Source organism: Peromyscus californicus, unplaced genomic scaffold (genome assembly GCF_007827085.1).
Source record: "Peromyscus californicus insignis strain IS unplaced genomic scaffold, ASM782708v3 Scaffold_16__1_contigs__length_79575227, whole genome shotgun sequence".
NCBI lineage: Eukaryota > Metazoa > Chordata > Mammalia > Rodentia > Cricetidae > Peromyscus > Peromyscus californicus.
In genome coordinates, this window is record NW_026294458.1 from 68,065,037 (window position 1) to 68,081,657 (window position 16,621).

The following is a 16,621-nucleotide window of genomic DNA, read 5'->3' on the forward strand; positions in this document are numbered from 1 at the left end:
AGCTTGTACAAGAAAGCAGGAGGCAGAGACATTGCTATTGAATTAATAAATTACTTATTTACATAGACAGAAAGACTGGTGGCAGTATGAAGATTAAGTTGAAATATGCACAATAGGCTGTGCTTCTGTGTTGTAATGTTCCAACGGAATGCCATCCTTATGAAGAGCAAATATGTCTCTTCTCTGCAAAACCTACTTTCCATGCCATAAACTCTAAGTTCCACATCATTGAAATTCTTCACAGTAGCTTATTTGATTTCATATAGCATTAAAATCTACAGTAGGGGATAGGATATTCTTTATTATGACTATAGCATATAACTAGAAAGAAAGAAAAAAAGAAAGAAAGAAAGAAAGAAAGAAAGAAAGAAAGAAAGAAAGAAAGAAAGAAAGGAAGGAAGGAAGGAAGGGAAGGAAGGAAGGAAGGAAGGAAGGAAGGAAGGAAGGAAGGAAAGAAGAAAGGAAGGAAGGAAGGAAGGAAGGAGAGAGGGGGAAGAGAGGCAGACACAGAGAGAGAGAAAGGTGGAGGAAGGAAAAAGAAAAGATAAGGAAAATAAACCAAAATGTTGGCAACTTATCAGATATCCTAGCTATCTCATTCTAACTGTGCTTGAATATATATAACCTTGTGTACATACATATGTATGCACATATGTATACTTATAAATACATATATGAGTATGTATATATGTATTTCTATCTATTCTTTTCAACTATAATACAGTACAATTTGACTATCAATAGAGCACATATAACATTCATTTTCTGTGTATTTGAACTGATTCTCATAGCCTTCTTCTGTACTTTAAACTTTCTGCTGGTTTAAGAAATCTATGAATACATTAACATGCAGAATTGTGTAGTTATTTCCCATCTATTCTTCCCACAGCCTGTTCTGATGGGCAGCCCTTAGTGACAATAGTGCAATTGCTAACATCCTTGATGTTTCACTGTGGGCCAATCTCTGTGCTAACCATTATTACATTGGACAGTAAACTCAACAGGTTTGATTGGCATATACATGAGTTTTTTTCCAGGGCTTAATGCATAGGCACTAAATCACCATTTCTATCAATATTGAATTGGAGCCATTTCAAACAGCACAATTGATACCAGATTAAATATTTTTAATATTTCAATGTTTTGAGGTGGTTAAGAATACCAGACAGTTTGTGATTCCAAGGTAGTATTTGTTTTGCTTTACAGACATAGTCTGACTTTTACTTCAACAACTGTGAGACTTGGAATTCTCCTGAGCACTAAACTCATTTCACAATGTACTAGTGCCAATAGCTGGCAGTCATAGAGTTTTAAATTGATATTAAAATACACTTATCAGTTTGGATCAAAAATCATTAAGTATAAGAAAAATGTGTATACATTTCCCCTTTTCTGGAAGAGCTTGTATTTGTCACACTTACAAGGAAATTAAATTACACCCAAATTGATTTTTTCTAAGATTTAAAAAATATTTTGGGAATGCTTCCTTCGTTACTGCACAGATGTGTCAAAGAAACACATGTGTTAAAGGATAAAGGATCCTGAAATTGACACATATTCAAAGGAACTGTTTTACTAGTCTATATCAGAATACTGTAATAAAATAATTCACCTCTAGATATTTAGCCATAAGTGAATTTTGCCTCTGAGAATCACATGAACAAATACATATTGGTGAATAAATAAATATTGATGGTCAAGTTTGTGTATAGGTTCAAATTAAGTTATAGGACACATTTCAGCAGTTTCTCTATGGCTTGTCTGGCACTCTCCTGCTTGCTTACCTATATGTAGCTGAAGTTATCCTGTTCCTTCCTGGCTCCCGCGGCCCTCAGACCCAAGCAAACACACAGAGACTTATATTATTTATAAACTGTATGGCCTAATGGCTCAGGCTTCTCACTAGCTGTTCTTTTATCTTAAATTAACCCATTTCTATAAATCTATACCTTGCCATGTGGCTCGTGGCTTACCGGTACTTTACATCCTGCTTCCCATGGCAGTGGCTGGCAGCGTCTCTCTGCCTCCGCCTTCCACCTCCCAGAATTCTCCTCCTCCTTTTCCCCCCTACACTATCCTTCCTGCCTGGCTACTGGCCCCAATCAGCGTTTTATTTATCCATCAATCATAACAACATATATTTACAGCATACAGGACATCCCACAGCACCTATATACCTCTTGAATGTCAGTTGGATAAATAAGACACCAGGAAGTCAGTAATCTTCATGACTAGTGGAGTTTGTTACATAGATATTTGTTAGTTCAATAGTTTGATAGATATAAATTTGTTTCCTAGGTTATGAAAGTGGTTTATAATTGTATTTAGTTCTCATGCAATCCTTTCTCCCCACCAATGAGAAAGCAGTGAAGGCTGGAGTATTTTCAGCCAGTTAAGAAGTGAAAGACCTGGATAGCAAATGTGGTTTTGGTCTTATTGATATGGTCTTTATACATCACATGTTCTAGTCTCTGCACTCAAGGTAGCTACCAAAACACAATGCTAAGTGTCTTAGGGTTTCTATTGCTGTGAAGAGACACCATTACCATGGCAACTTATAAAGGAAAACATTTAATTGCCATGGCTTACTTACAGTTCAGAGGTTCAGTCCATTATCATCATTATGGGACATGGTCGCATGCAGGCAGACATAGTGCTGGCTACATCATTATCAGTTGGCAGCAAGAAGTGGACTCAGTGTCACACTGAGGGAAACTTGAATGAAAGAAACCTCAAAGGCCGCCAGCACAGTGGCAAACTTCCTCCAACAAGGCCATACCTACTCCAACAAAACCACATCTCCTAATTGTGCCACTCCCTATGAGCTTATGGGGTCAATTACATTCAATTTACCACACTAAGTTTTGTTCATTTTTTAAAGATCTAGGATTTGAACCCAGATATACCTAACTGTATCTCCAAAGTGTGTACAATAATTTCTTAATTCAAAACCAAATAGAGGCTGGAGAGATGGTTCGGTAAGTAAAAGCACTTGCTCTGCAAGCATGATGACCTGAGTTGAAATCTCCATCTGGCCAGGACCACATGCCTGTAACCAGGAGGAGAGAGGCAGATCCTGAGATCCTGAGAGCTCCTTGAGCAACTAACCAAGCTAAAAGGGTCGGTTTCTGTTCCAGTGAGAGACCATGATTCAAGGCAATAAGAAAAAAAAATTTTTTTCTTTTTTTTTTTTTTTTTGGTTTTTCGAGACAGGGTTTCTCTATGTAGTTTTGGTTCCTGTCCTGGATCTCTCTCCCTAGACCAGGCTGGCCTCAAACTCATAGAGATCTGCCTGGCTCTGCCTCCTGAGTGCTGGGATTAAAGATATGCATCACCGCAGCCTGGTGACAAGAAATCTTTTAATTGATTTTTAAAAACATCAATTTCTCAGAGCCAGAGAGATGGCTCAGCAGTTAAAAGCACTGCTTGCTCCTTCAAAGAACCTCAGTTCAATTCCCAGGTTTTATGTGGTAGCTCATAACCATCTATAACTACAGTTCCAGGGGATCTGGCCTCTGAAGGCACCAGGCAGGCATGCGGTGTACAGACACACATACAGCCAGAACACCCGTACAGATAAAAAAATTAAAAATCAAAATCTCAGCAAGGTATGCTGGCACAACCTCTCTCTCTCTCTCTCTCTTTCTCTCTCTCTTCTCTCTCTCTCTCTCTCTCTCTCTCTCTCTCTCTCTCTCTCTCTCTCTCTCTCTTCTCTCTTTCTCTCTCTCTCTCTCTCTCTCTCTCTCTCTATATATATATATATATATATATATATATATATATATATATCAAGAACCCTCATTTATATACAACAAATACACACACACACACACACACACACACACACATACACACAAGGAAATAAAACTCTTTAAATATTTTGGAAATCTTTAGCTTTGAACATTTTAAGGCATGGATTCTCACATGTATAAACCAAAGCTCTTCAAATCAGATGAAATTATCTGTTACACATTGTTTCCCTTCTCTCAGTTTCTTCTGTGATTTGTGAAGTCTACAAAACACAGTCACCCTGAGAGGAGTTCACAGACACTAGGGGGTAGGAGGAAGCCAAATTATTTTTATCTAAAATATACATGACAGTTGACATCCTGTTTGTTTCCCCTGCTGACTTTTATTAAATTGAAATACAAAAATACTTTTTGTGTGACTGTAAAAACATTTGGCACAAAGGGCAGTAAAAATGGGAGTCACCAGGGCTGATAGATTGAGTCACAGAAAATGGCTCAGAAAACCACCTGTGTTCCAATGTCAAATATGGATCAAATTACGAAACAGTGGGGGATCGCTGATTCTCATGTTAACTAAAGGCGAGAGGGAGCATTGGTTTACCTCTTCCCATCCCACCTATGATTTTGCATTTTGAAATTTAAGGAGTTTGAAACAGTAAAATAATAGAGTACTCTTTACTCTTTCAAATGATATGATCGAAGGGACTTAAGGTAAAATTTGCATGGAGATTTAAAACAATCCTTGAAGTCATAATGGCATTTACCAGGAGGTGTGCACTTAATTAAATCCTTATGATTTTAACAAAAGTTAGCAAGAAAAGTAAATTCATTAATAACTTATTCCTAGGCATCTATAAAATTAAGAAGAAATGCCAAAAAAAAAAAAAAAGCAGAAAATAACAGCAACAAATCAGTCAGAGGTCCATCTCAGTGTGGAGAGATGCTCTAAAAAAATGGGAATCCAGAAAATAATGAGCCTTACTTTTCCCTCAGTATGCAAGGATGACTTCCTCTCAAAACAAGCCCAAGAACTACTAGTGTTCTAGGGGCAATATCGTGATTTAGGGAACCAAAGACATCCGTAGATGGTGGCAGGTTTATTCAGTCAAACTATAGATTCAAAGATGGAGAAGATCAGAGTGGAAGAAACACAATGCTGATGTAAGGTGGGGTAGGAATATGCAGCTAAATGCAGAATGTTCTTGTTTTGGGTGACCAGGAAATACATTAATTAAACAAGGGTGTGGTCGTCTATCGATGTACTTGGACTCTTAATTGAAATCTCCAAAAAGATGTATCCTTAAAAGTTTGAGGGAGGCCTTGTGGTCTGAAGACAATCAGCATGGGTAGGACTGGCATGTGCTCTTAGGAAGTGTAAATAAGTCTCTGAGGAGGGAGTAGCTGTATGACAGGATTCCAGCTGGAGTCTTGTTAAGGAATGGGTATCAAGGGACTAGCCTGAGTCCTCCTGTAGCAACTTGAAAGCCCTGATTAGCAATCACTCTGACTCATCTCTGTACTGGCACAACACCGTAGCTGGTTTGAGGAGGAAGAGAAGAGCCATGACTACAAAGCATCACTTCCAAAACCAGGGAAGCCATCCCCCTATGCAGAGGATAATATCACTGGAAACTAAAGCAAGAAAGATAGTGGGACAAGAGCTGTATGACACAGGTAGTCCATAAGCAGAGGAGATAATGACTGAGACCTCCAGGAATAACTCGTTTTCTTAAGGTCACAGTAAGTTGTCTTAAGAGTTCATGACATTGAATTTATTATATAATATAAAGTCTACAGTAATAAATCAGATAAGTAATATATGATTGTGCAATAACACAGACGTACATTTGCAACTATTTTTATCACTGGTTATCAATTTTTGTAAAATAATTAAATGGCAAGTGGGTATTAAAAATAAATTAGTGGAAACAACTAGAAGTTAATTGAAGATCAATATAGAGTCAAATATTCCAAATATTAGGCATTTTAAACTGTGAACTAAGTTGACCTTTAAGAAAACAAGCCTCATATTGTCAAAGTTTATACCAAAGACAACTCACTTACAAAAATGCCAATAATAGAATTCTCACTTTTATGGAAGGTTGAATTGGGTCAGTAATGACAGAAGAATAAGGAAAAGAAATTCAAATTATATAGTTCCTGCCATGTGCTGAGTACTTTCCATTTCCTGGTGGGAAACATTCTTTTCCTAGTTTTACCAATACTAGCTAAGGCATAGAAAGTGGAAAGTTTTTTGCCAAATCCATTACTGCCAGTCAGACACAATTTTCTTTCTCTTCTGTCTTAATTCCAAAGTCCCTCACATTTCATCTACATACACAGCATCCCATAATAAAGATTGCAATTCCCAGTGTTCTTTGCAACTTCCACTAAGGTCTAGCCAATCTCTAAGAGGGAATGTTAGAGAGAAAGAGGTGGCTCAATGGTTAAGCAAGCTTGCTGCTCTTGCAGAGGCTACAAGATGGGTTCCCAGTACCCATGTCAGGTGACTCACAGCCATCTGTACCTTCACACTATTTATACTCAGCACTCGTGACCATTGGTTCATTGTTATTTCAATATAAAGAGTGTGTGTGTGTCTGTGTGCATATGTGTGTGTGTGTGTGCACACACACGCACGCACGCATGTATATATGTCAGCAACCTCCACAGTAAGTGTTGTCTGTGCTGACATTCTTAATTCTAAGCTGATAAAAGTATTCAATCAGTCCCCTTTCCACTTCCCATGTCACTGTAATTTTCCTTTTCTACCTACTCTTCCTCAGTTTTTTTTTTTCAATCTTCTGGGGTTTTTCCTAAGGTGCTTATATGGTCTTTTGACATCTTCCTAAAAATCATGCAACAAAATACAATAGAGCCAAGTTGATGGGTATCACTTCTCTACAAGATCCTACCAAATGAGACTGTAGGATACTGTCCCCATTCCACCTTTGCTACAGACCAATGGTAGGACTCCATCTGGCAGTAAAAAAGGTTCTTCAATTTAGCATGTACAGAGGAGTAGTCCTTACACTATCCATGTAAATGGTTAGGAAAGTTTTCCTTTCCTAATAGAACCTTGAGGTGAGATGACATCCCAACATTTTGACTGAGATTAGTGAGGGATCCTGAAGAAAAGGAGTAAATCGGCTCTACCTGGCTAGATAACTGACTAGAGAGAAAGACAAGAGTTCTGTTTCAAGCTACTAATTTTTGGAGTAGTTTCATGGCAATAAATAAATAACATTACTAGTAACTCTCTAAAGTATTTGATTATTTAAATCTCTTGGCTATAACATGCCATCTTGTGTTTCTGAATTTCTGACTGAAAATATCATCTAAGTAAAGTCTGTATTTCTCTCAGCTGGCAAAAGGTGTGCCCAATATCTGTAAGGAAAAGAGGTAAAAGAATACAAACAAATAAAATGTACTGTATTTACCTCTTCTGCCTTGGAAAAGTTTTTATTATTAAATAAAAACAAGGTAAATAAAAGTATCACTTCAAAAATTCTATACTCCTTATTTTAGTCCAAATAAAAACAAATACTTAAAACACTACCCAAGAGAGTTACATAACCCAAAATTACACAAACAGACATTCTGAGGCACAGTCTCAATAATACTCTATTTGAGAGTTAAAGGGGCCAAAAAATAGCTGAGCTGGTAAAGATGCTTACCTCCATGCCTAAGGACCTGGTTTGACCATCAGAGACTACAGAGTAGAAGAAAACCTACTCCATAAGATTTCTTCTGACCTCTGCATGCGTGCAATGTACAGCCACACCCACATATATATTTCACATAGAAATGGATGATAGATAATGACAATGGTGAAGATACATAAAACATAGATAGACAGACAGACAGACAGACAGAGAGATGGATGGTAGGCAGATAGATAGATATATGATAGATAAATAGAAAAAATGTGTGAGGTTACATTTGCCACATTTATTTCAGACCAGCTATCTTCAAATTCAGATATTACCAACATCATACTTGAGTGCAGTAATTCTCTAGGAAGACGTAGGTTAGGTAGAATGGTCGTATTTAACTAAGTTTGTCACAGACCACAGACACAAAAGATAAGCAGCCATATGGAGGACATGGAACCCCACACTTAAATAGTTACACTAAGATTTGGAAGAAGAACAAAAACACCAAATAAACAAACAAACAAAAAAAAAAAACAACCTAAGCATGACTTTCGTGCTGTACTTTCTGCAGTGAGTAGTAGAATCTCTTGACTCTGATGTAGAAGCATCACACCTCTGATAACACTCAGGCATTAGTAGCATGCTACCTTGTGTTCAGTTTAAATCTCAAATCTCAGGTCTTCCATCATCACTAACTCTAGTTAGTACAATTCCAGTCATTAACCAAATAAAACATAATCTCTATCATATTTTCATTTATTTACTTATTTACTTATCCATTTATTATTTGAGACATGGTTTTGTGTAGCCAAGGCTGGTATCAAATTTGCTCAGTAGCTGAGGATGATTTTGAGAACCTGACCTTCCTGCATCCACCAAAAAAGTGCTGGGATTACAAGTTATGCATTTTCACCAAGTCATTAATTATGGTGACATAACAAAAATCTAATTAATTAATTTTCCAACATAATCCAATTTATAGAATAATTCCTGGCAACCTCGCTTGCTCTTTTTCCTCTATCGGCTGTAACTTCACACTCTGTACTTTACTTTTATACCCCGACTCACTCATCAGTACCTCCTCAGGACAGAATGTACTTTGCATAGACCTGACACATGAATTTTCTACCCTTGGTTTGTTGGTTTCCTACATAACTAATATATCAATCACTAATCTTTATAGTAAAACTCTGAAAATAAGTCCATAGTCCAAGAAATCTAGATATTGTTGTGCTCAGTTTATATCAAATTACATGGACTAATGTTGATATTAAACAACTAGTCAGTGGAGTGTGACATATCATCATAGGCCTTCCTTAGCACCAACTACCCTTCTTTCCACTTCACTCTTCTGGCCGTAAGATTCCATGCTGCCTCACTTTCAGACTTCCCACATGCAATCTTCTGTGTCTGGAATCCACTACATTTATCCATTGCATCCTTGCCCTCTCCAGTGTATTAAAAAAAAAAAAAACGATACTTTGAACTCTAGAGATTCTATCTCCTCCCTGGTACACTATGTGACCCAGTCTGGACAACTTCTCTAAACCTTCATGCTTCATCAAAAAAAAATCTGACTTATGTTTACTGGTTCTCTTACCTGTTTGTATATTATTTATAGTCTTTTGGAAAGGTATACTAAACATGAACAGGATAGGGACATAAAAGTTTTCTTTACTCTTTAGGGAAATCCAATTACTTTAAGTAAAGAAATATTGAATGTTTACTAAATGAAGTACTACATTATTGAGGGATGATGAGTTCACTAAGTCATAAATGTTTGTGGAAGGAATTCCACTGCTTTTAATTTACCCTAATCCTATGCATGAGAAAGCCATGTGGCCAATGCAGTATGTAACTAATGCCAACAAGAATCATAATTCATGCCTACAGTTTCTGTTCTATCATCAGAAGAGCTGTTCCTTATCTCTCAAATAATTCATTTACTTCTTTGCCCTGTATGTTTATATTTTCTCAGTAGTTCACTTTTCATTCTTTGTAAATTGAAGTCAGCCTTATCTTGTCCACAGGGTGATATTTCCCTTCTACTTAATTTCTGTTTGTCTCAGATTTGATAATTTGATTATACTTTGCCTTCACTTTTCTACATGTAGAGGAAACTAGTGTATACCATCACCCACATATAAATATTTGCATATCTAGACATCTTAATTTGATTGCAATTTTCTAAGAGATAGATTATAGACTGTCTCTGAATTCTTAACAACGTTGAGGATAATATTTTGCATTTAATGGACATCATACTTGAATGATTGAATCATATACTGAATTGGATTTTCATATCTAAGCTCAAATACAAATAATTACATTATTAGCCTTTGTCAAATTTTCTGAAGGCAATTGTGTAGCCTTGAATGCTTTTCAATCAATGGCATATTGAATATCCCTAGTGGCTCGTGCCAATTAACTCTAATACTGACATAACCAAAACATGAAAGGATATACTATTACACCAGAAGAACTGGACTCATTAAAAACACTGTTCTTCTCTTTAGCCTTTACCATGAAGCAAACAGGAAAGCACCACACAGTACTTAAAGTCAAGGAGCTGGTATTCACTGTGCTGGACAGACTACAAGGTTGTCTGGGTTGTATCCAAGAAGTACGAATTCGTGCCTAGATCATGGAATCAGGACACCAGGGTTGTATTTCTGTGTCCAACATTTAGTAAAATCAAATAGATGAAGCATTGAAATATGAAATTCAATGGTTCAGCTAAATCAGTGTTCAAGTTGGCAATTTGTTCTATGCAGCCTGTTCAGAATTGAGGAATTTGAAATTGTCTAGACCATACTTCAGACAGTGAGCCACAAATTCCAACTTAGAGGCGATTCTGTGGTTGCACAACTTAAATAAATTTCTTCTCCCAGAGTCAATGAAGAAAAGTACTATAATAACAAATATCTATTAATGTCAGAACTCATCATATACATTTACCCATAACCATATGTTATGACAGATGCCCAAATGCAAAGCGTACTAAAATCTGTAAGTGCAATCCCACAGAGTACATAAAACAACTAATGAACAGAAATTTATTATACAGCCATGGTTTATCAACTATATACCAACTCTTAAATGCTGCATTAAACTGAAAATAATGTTAATGTTTATCAAGAGTAGTCATGTTTGTTTATTGAATAATTATTATTTTTACAAATGGATGGCAACTTAGTCTAAAAATGGGCACCCATAATTTTATATATAATAAATAAGAGTATATATTATATATAATATATGTACAATTCTATGAAGATGATGCAAAGAATGTACTAATTTCTCTTTTAATATTAATATTAATATTATATATTATATTATATGAACAGTTAAAATAATTCTTTTATGTAACTCATTAAAAATAGTTACCTCTAAAAAGTCAGAAAAGAGCATGCCCATGTCATTAAATGTTATGTTCAGATTACTTACTACAACAGTTCTAAGAAGTGCCCCAGAATTAGTAAGACCTGACTAAAAAATAAAGAGTAAATTAAAGCATTATTTTCCAGTAGAAGAACACATCACTGGGACTTCTTCTTGCTCTGCTAAGAAAAAAATATTGTCAACAATAAGTTATCCAAAGAAGTTAACTCAAATTGCATATGTATGTGCAAAAATTCATATATTTTATATGTATTATAAAATATGTTATATATATGAATTTTTGTGCACATACATTTGTGTATAAAAAGTTCTATGTGGATAACTGAATTTTGTTAGACTATGCTAATAAACTATGCTGTAATTCAATGAAAAATTGAATGAAATTATTTTACTACCCTTTTCAACATGTAGTAGTATGATTACATGACCACGTATATTTGAAGCTGTCTGTGGAATAGGCAAAGAAAACATATTTTCTCTATGATATTGACCATATTTATTTAATTTCTCAAAATCACACACTGAAGGAAACACTGTCTTCAATGACCTTTTTTTACTTTCAATAGTAGAACAGTTAGGACAGAGTCTCCTTCCAAGAAGCATTACTTAATGACTTTTAAAAATAGAAAGAAAAAAAGAACTATCTAGTAAGAATCATTTGCTAATATGCAGTGTACATTAGAAAAAATAATGCCGAAATGTTAAGTAAAACTCTTAGTACATCCATTATTAGAACATGAACTGTAAGTTCCCATTCAAAAAACAATTTTGTTCCTTTCAAACTCAAGAGGAAAATGGTTGTAGTTGAAGACTCTGGTAAATTGACAGTTATGAAACAAAAATACTGACATGCTAAACTTATTAATAGGATTAGTTTAGTTAATTGTATTAGTGTAAGGAAAATATAATAGTAAATTATCTGAGATTGTGGCCATATGTTATTGATCAAAACTTCATTGGACACTGGATCATATGGAAGCTAATTTCAAAGTTTTGTCATGCTAAACCCAGCCATTCCTTTCCTCCTTCCTTTTTGGTTCCTAGCCAATTTTCCAAGAACAAAAGATTTCAGAAGAGTTCTGGGTTCATTTCTAGGCTTTAATTTTTATAATCTTGAGCAAATGACTTATTTCTCTGAAGGTAACTTTTCTTCTACTAAGAACTAATTTATTCACATTGTACAATAATGTGTTTATAAGAACTGTGACCTATCTACTAACATGACATGTTAATTCGCTAGTAAGGCAGAGATTTTTTTGCCAGAATTAAAGGCAAACAGAGTCTATTCCTAGTCTCCAAACAGTTCCCATCAATCTGAAACTTTGTGTGTCTGGCCTTTGTTCTCCATGTTCATATTAGCTTTCAGGTGTTCTCAGCTCTGACAGCTCTAGCATTGTGTACAGCATTCCCACTAGTTTATCCACATTTTTCAAATTCCTCCCACAAACCCATTTCATATGCTTTCTAACCACAATTTTAAAATCTCTTAAATACACCCTCCTTGGCCTCAATATGAAGCATACTCCCTTTCCAGCCAAACTGAATATTGTAACATTTTTTCTGTTCTGCTTCTTTGCTCCCGATTTTCATGTAAATTTGGCCAAATATGGGCAGTCATAACCTCACTACTGCCAGAATACTATGATTTCTTGACATTTCCTTTGACAAATTCATTCATTTGTTGCCTTCAAACTCTGCCTCACTCAAATTCAAAGGACTCAAACAAAATGTTGGTAAGTTCATTGCCATAATTTAATGAAAATGATGCCTAGTATTTGAAGAGACTAAGAATTGTCATTTGCATTCAAAACCCTGTAAGTCTGGCTTTTATTCCCTACAATAACATCAGTGTTGGGTGCTCTGAACCCCAAAAGCATTAGCTTTGCTTATAGCATTCTAAACTTTTTCTCACTATCTTCTCCAAACTTTTCAAACTTGCTCCTCAAACTCCCGTCTAAGGTTTTTGATCCATAGCCCCACTTTTTGTTACCAAACGTTGTAGTAACTTACGTTACTGTGGAACCACAACTAAGTAACAGAACTTAAAGAAGAAAATTTGGCTCGTATTGAAAGGTTTCATTGTAAGCTAGGCTGTCTAATTTAGGCCCAATAATAGCTAACTTTGATTATCATCTTGACATAACCAAGAATCAGATGAGAAAAGAATTTCAAAGACAGGTTGCCCATATCGAATTGGCCTGTAGGCATATCTGTGGGAGACCATATTAAGCTAATTAATGTGCAGAACCACAACCAACTATGGTGATACCATCCCCTAGACAGGTGGTCCTGAACTGTGTTAAAGTGAGAAATCAAGCTGAGTGTAAGAAAGCAACCAAACCAACCAAATCTATATGCATGCATTTCTCTCTGCTCTTGACTTCTGATATGTTATGACTAGTGTTTGAAGTTCCTATCTTGATTTTGATACAGTAATGAACTTTAACCAGAACTGTAAGATGAAATAACCCCCTTTTGCTCCCAAATAGTTTTTTGTATGACTGTTTCATCATAGCAACAGATAGTAAACTAGGACAGGTCTATAGCAAGGCAGAGACATAATGATGGAAGGATATAAGGAAGGAAAATGTTTGCACTTCATGGTAACTGGGAAGCAGAGAGACAGGAACAATAGACAAGCGCATCTGCAAAAGCACGCCACCAGTGACTTAACTTTCTCCAACAAGACTCTACTTTCTGATATCTCATTCTGCTATTAATTCACCAATGGGTTGGCTTACACACAAAATTAGTGTTGTTTCAATCCAGAAATCTCTTAATATTGCTTTTGGGACTAACCTTTCAATGAATGGGTCATTTGAGACCTACTTTATATGTCTGGAGTTCACAGAGGTCAGATGAGAACTTCAGATCCCCTAGAACTTAAGTTATGGATGGTTGTGAATCACTATGAAGGAACTGAACCCAAGTCATCTGCAAAAGCATGTAAGTATTTCTAACTGCTGTGCCATCTTTCCAGCCCCCAATTTTTTCTATTCTTTTAAATGTTACTTTAGTCTTTCTGATTTCTTAGTTTCCATGAATTATTAGTAGCTTCTTAGTTGGGTTCTGGAGTTTGTGCCTAATTCTACTCTCCAAGCTGGAATTCTGTCTTGTGTGTGCTGTCCCAATTGCTGTGAATTCACATATGAATGACCTGTTCTGTCCAGAAAGCATTGTTGTTTCATAGTCATCTACTACCCCTGACATTTATAATCTCCCCACCTCTTCTTCCACAATGGTTTCCAAACCTTGGGAGGATGGGTGTGATATAAATGTCTTACTTTGGCCCGAGTATTTCATTGTCTTGTATTCTCTATAACTTGACCAGTTGTGCGCCTCTATGTTAACTGCTATATACTGCAAAAGAAAGCTTCTCTGATGAGGGCTGACAGATACACTAATCAATAAGTATTGGGAGCTATTAGAAGTATTATAGAGCATTATAAGTCATTCAAGTCTGTTTAGTATCATGTCCATTTAGGAGAGTAATAGTAGTCTGTTCTTCCCTAGGACCTATAACCTCTCTAGCCACAGGTTCTTGGCCCAATAATGGCTCCAAGTATGGGTTTCAACTTGTAGATCAGACCCCAACTATAATCAGAAAGTGGTTGGTTATTCTCATCCCACTCTTTCTTGTCAGAATGATCACTGTTGTAACTCACAGAGTATCAGACTTTTTCCACATAGAAAACACAACAATGGCTAACTTAGAAGTCTTAAAATGCCAGAGCACAGGACAAAGAAATGTCCAACATGTGAGAAGAGTTCTTCAGAGATGTTGGAGAGATGAATCAGCTCAAGGAAGTTTTGAAAAAATCAATAATCAGTGGCCAAGTTCCATGACTAGTGAAGTGTATATGTGCACACAACAAAGAATGAAGACTTTATTAAAACAATTCAGGGACAGAAAGAGCAAAAACAAAATTTTATAGAAGAAGAACTTGATAAATACAATATTCAGAATATGATATAAAATTCATATTCAGATTTCAAAAAGTAATAACTTATTTAAAGAAATGGGAATATATTTCCTATCCACAAGAGATTAAAAAAGAAAAAGAACCAACAGGACATGTAGTTGAGGAAACCCAGATGCTGGATTTATTAGATTCACTTATCAATTCAAAATATGTATAAAGATGTGAAATGAGCCTGGTAGTGCAAACCTATGACCCCCAGCTACTCAGAGGACTGAGGTAATAAGACCTCAAATCCCAGCCTGATTGGATTAAAGAGAAACTCCAAGGCAAGTCTGAAGAACTTAATGAGACCTTGTCTCAAAAATTATAAATAGAAAAAAGGAGTGAGGGTACAGCTCAGTAGTAGAATACTTGCTTAGCATGTTTAAGCCCTATGCACTACGCACACACACACACACACACACACACACACACACACACACACACAAAGGAAAGCTCATTAAAAATAAAATAATGCTTAAGAACAATGTTTCAATAAAATGACAAATTAAGAAAAGAAATTTGAGAGTCAAGAATGAAAATTAAAATATGAAATATTACTACCTAAGCACAATGACATATTTATCTTGGCAATAAAAAGACAGGGGGTTCGTATCTAGACTAGAAAATAAAACTAAACAATAAGGAATCAAACAAGGCAATCAGTAAATGAGCAAATGAAATGAAAAGCCATTAAAAGATGAAATACAAATATCCAGTAAGCTTATAAAAAAAAATGTCCAGTTTCACTAGCCTCCAGAGAAATGAAAGCCAAACGTACACTAAGATTCCATCATAGCCTAGTCAGAATAGCAGCCATGAAGGAAACAAATTTAAAAGGCTGGTAAATGTCAGAGTCCTGGAGGTAAGAGGGGTCTGTGTCTTGTTCCTTTGCCTCTCTGATCTTTCAGCATTTACCCCAATATCTGGTACCGGGTTTTTTAGTACAAGACCTTTTAACATTCATGTTACAGAAAAAGCTATGGACAAAATATTTTCGGCAGCACTATTCACAATAGCTAAGGTGTGAAATAAGTACAGGTGCCTGGTAACAGTTGAAAAATGGAATATATATATATATATACACAGTGGAATTTTTCAGCCACAAAAAAGTGATGTTATTTGCAAGAAAATGTATGCAACTCAATATAATCTTATTAAATGAGCTTACACAGTCTTGCAAAGTCATTATATTGCGTTCTCTTGGTTATAATTGTACATATTATAAGACACATAAAGTCATATGTGTTACATGAAAATAGAAGGAAAACAATGTAAGGAATCAAAGAAAATCCATGGTAGGATAGAAGGGCATGAGAGAATAAGATTAATATACAATATATAATTACATGAAAAATTAAATAATAAAACAGTTGTACTAAGCATAATATCAAGATTCATCCATTTTGTCATATAGTAGAATCCCTTCCTTGCAGTTGTATGCTATACTGCCTAGGTGGTATAAATAGTCCATATCTCTTCTGCCTATTCACTTGTTGATGCACATATATGTTGTTTCCATATTTTGACTTTTGTGAATATTGACACAGAAACATAAGGTTACTGGAACCTTCTTAAAATCTTGATTTTAATTATTTGGATAAACCTTAAAGAGTGGGGTTGCTGTGTTTTGCAGTAATGATAATTTTAAGTTTTGAATAACTGAGGCATGGCTTTGTATAGTTGCTAAAAGATTCTGTACTCCCATCAATAGTGTAGAAATGATCCTACTTCTGCCTATTTTTGCCAAAATGATATGTCATTATTTTTTCACTAGCCATCTTGAAAAGGATGATGTTTCATCATGATTTTCACTCCTGTTCCTCTGAAAACTATTGATGCCAAACATGGT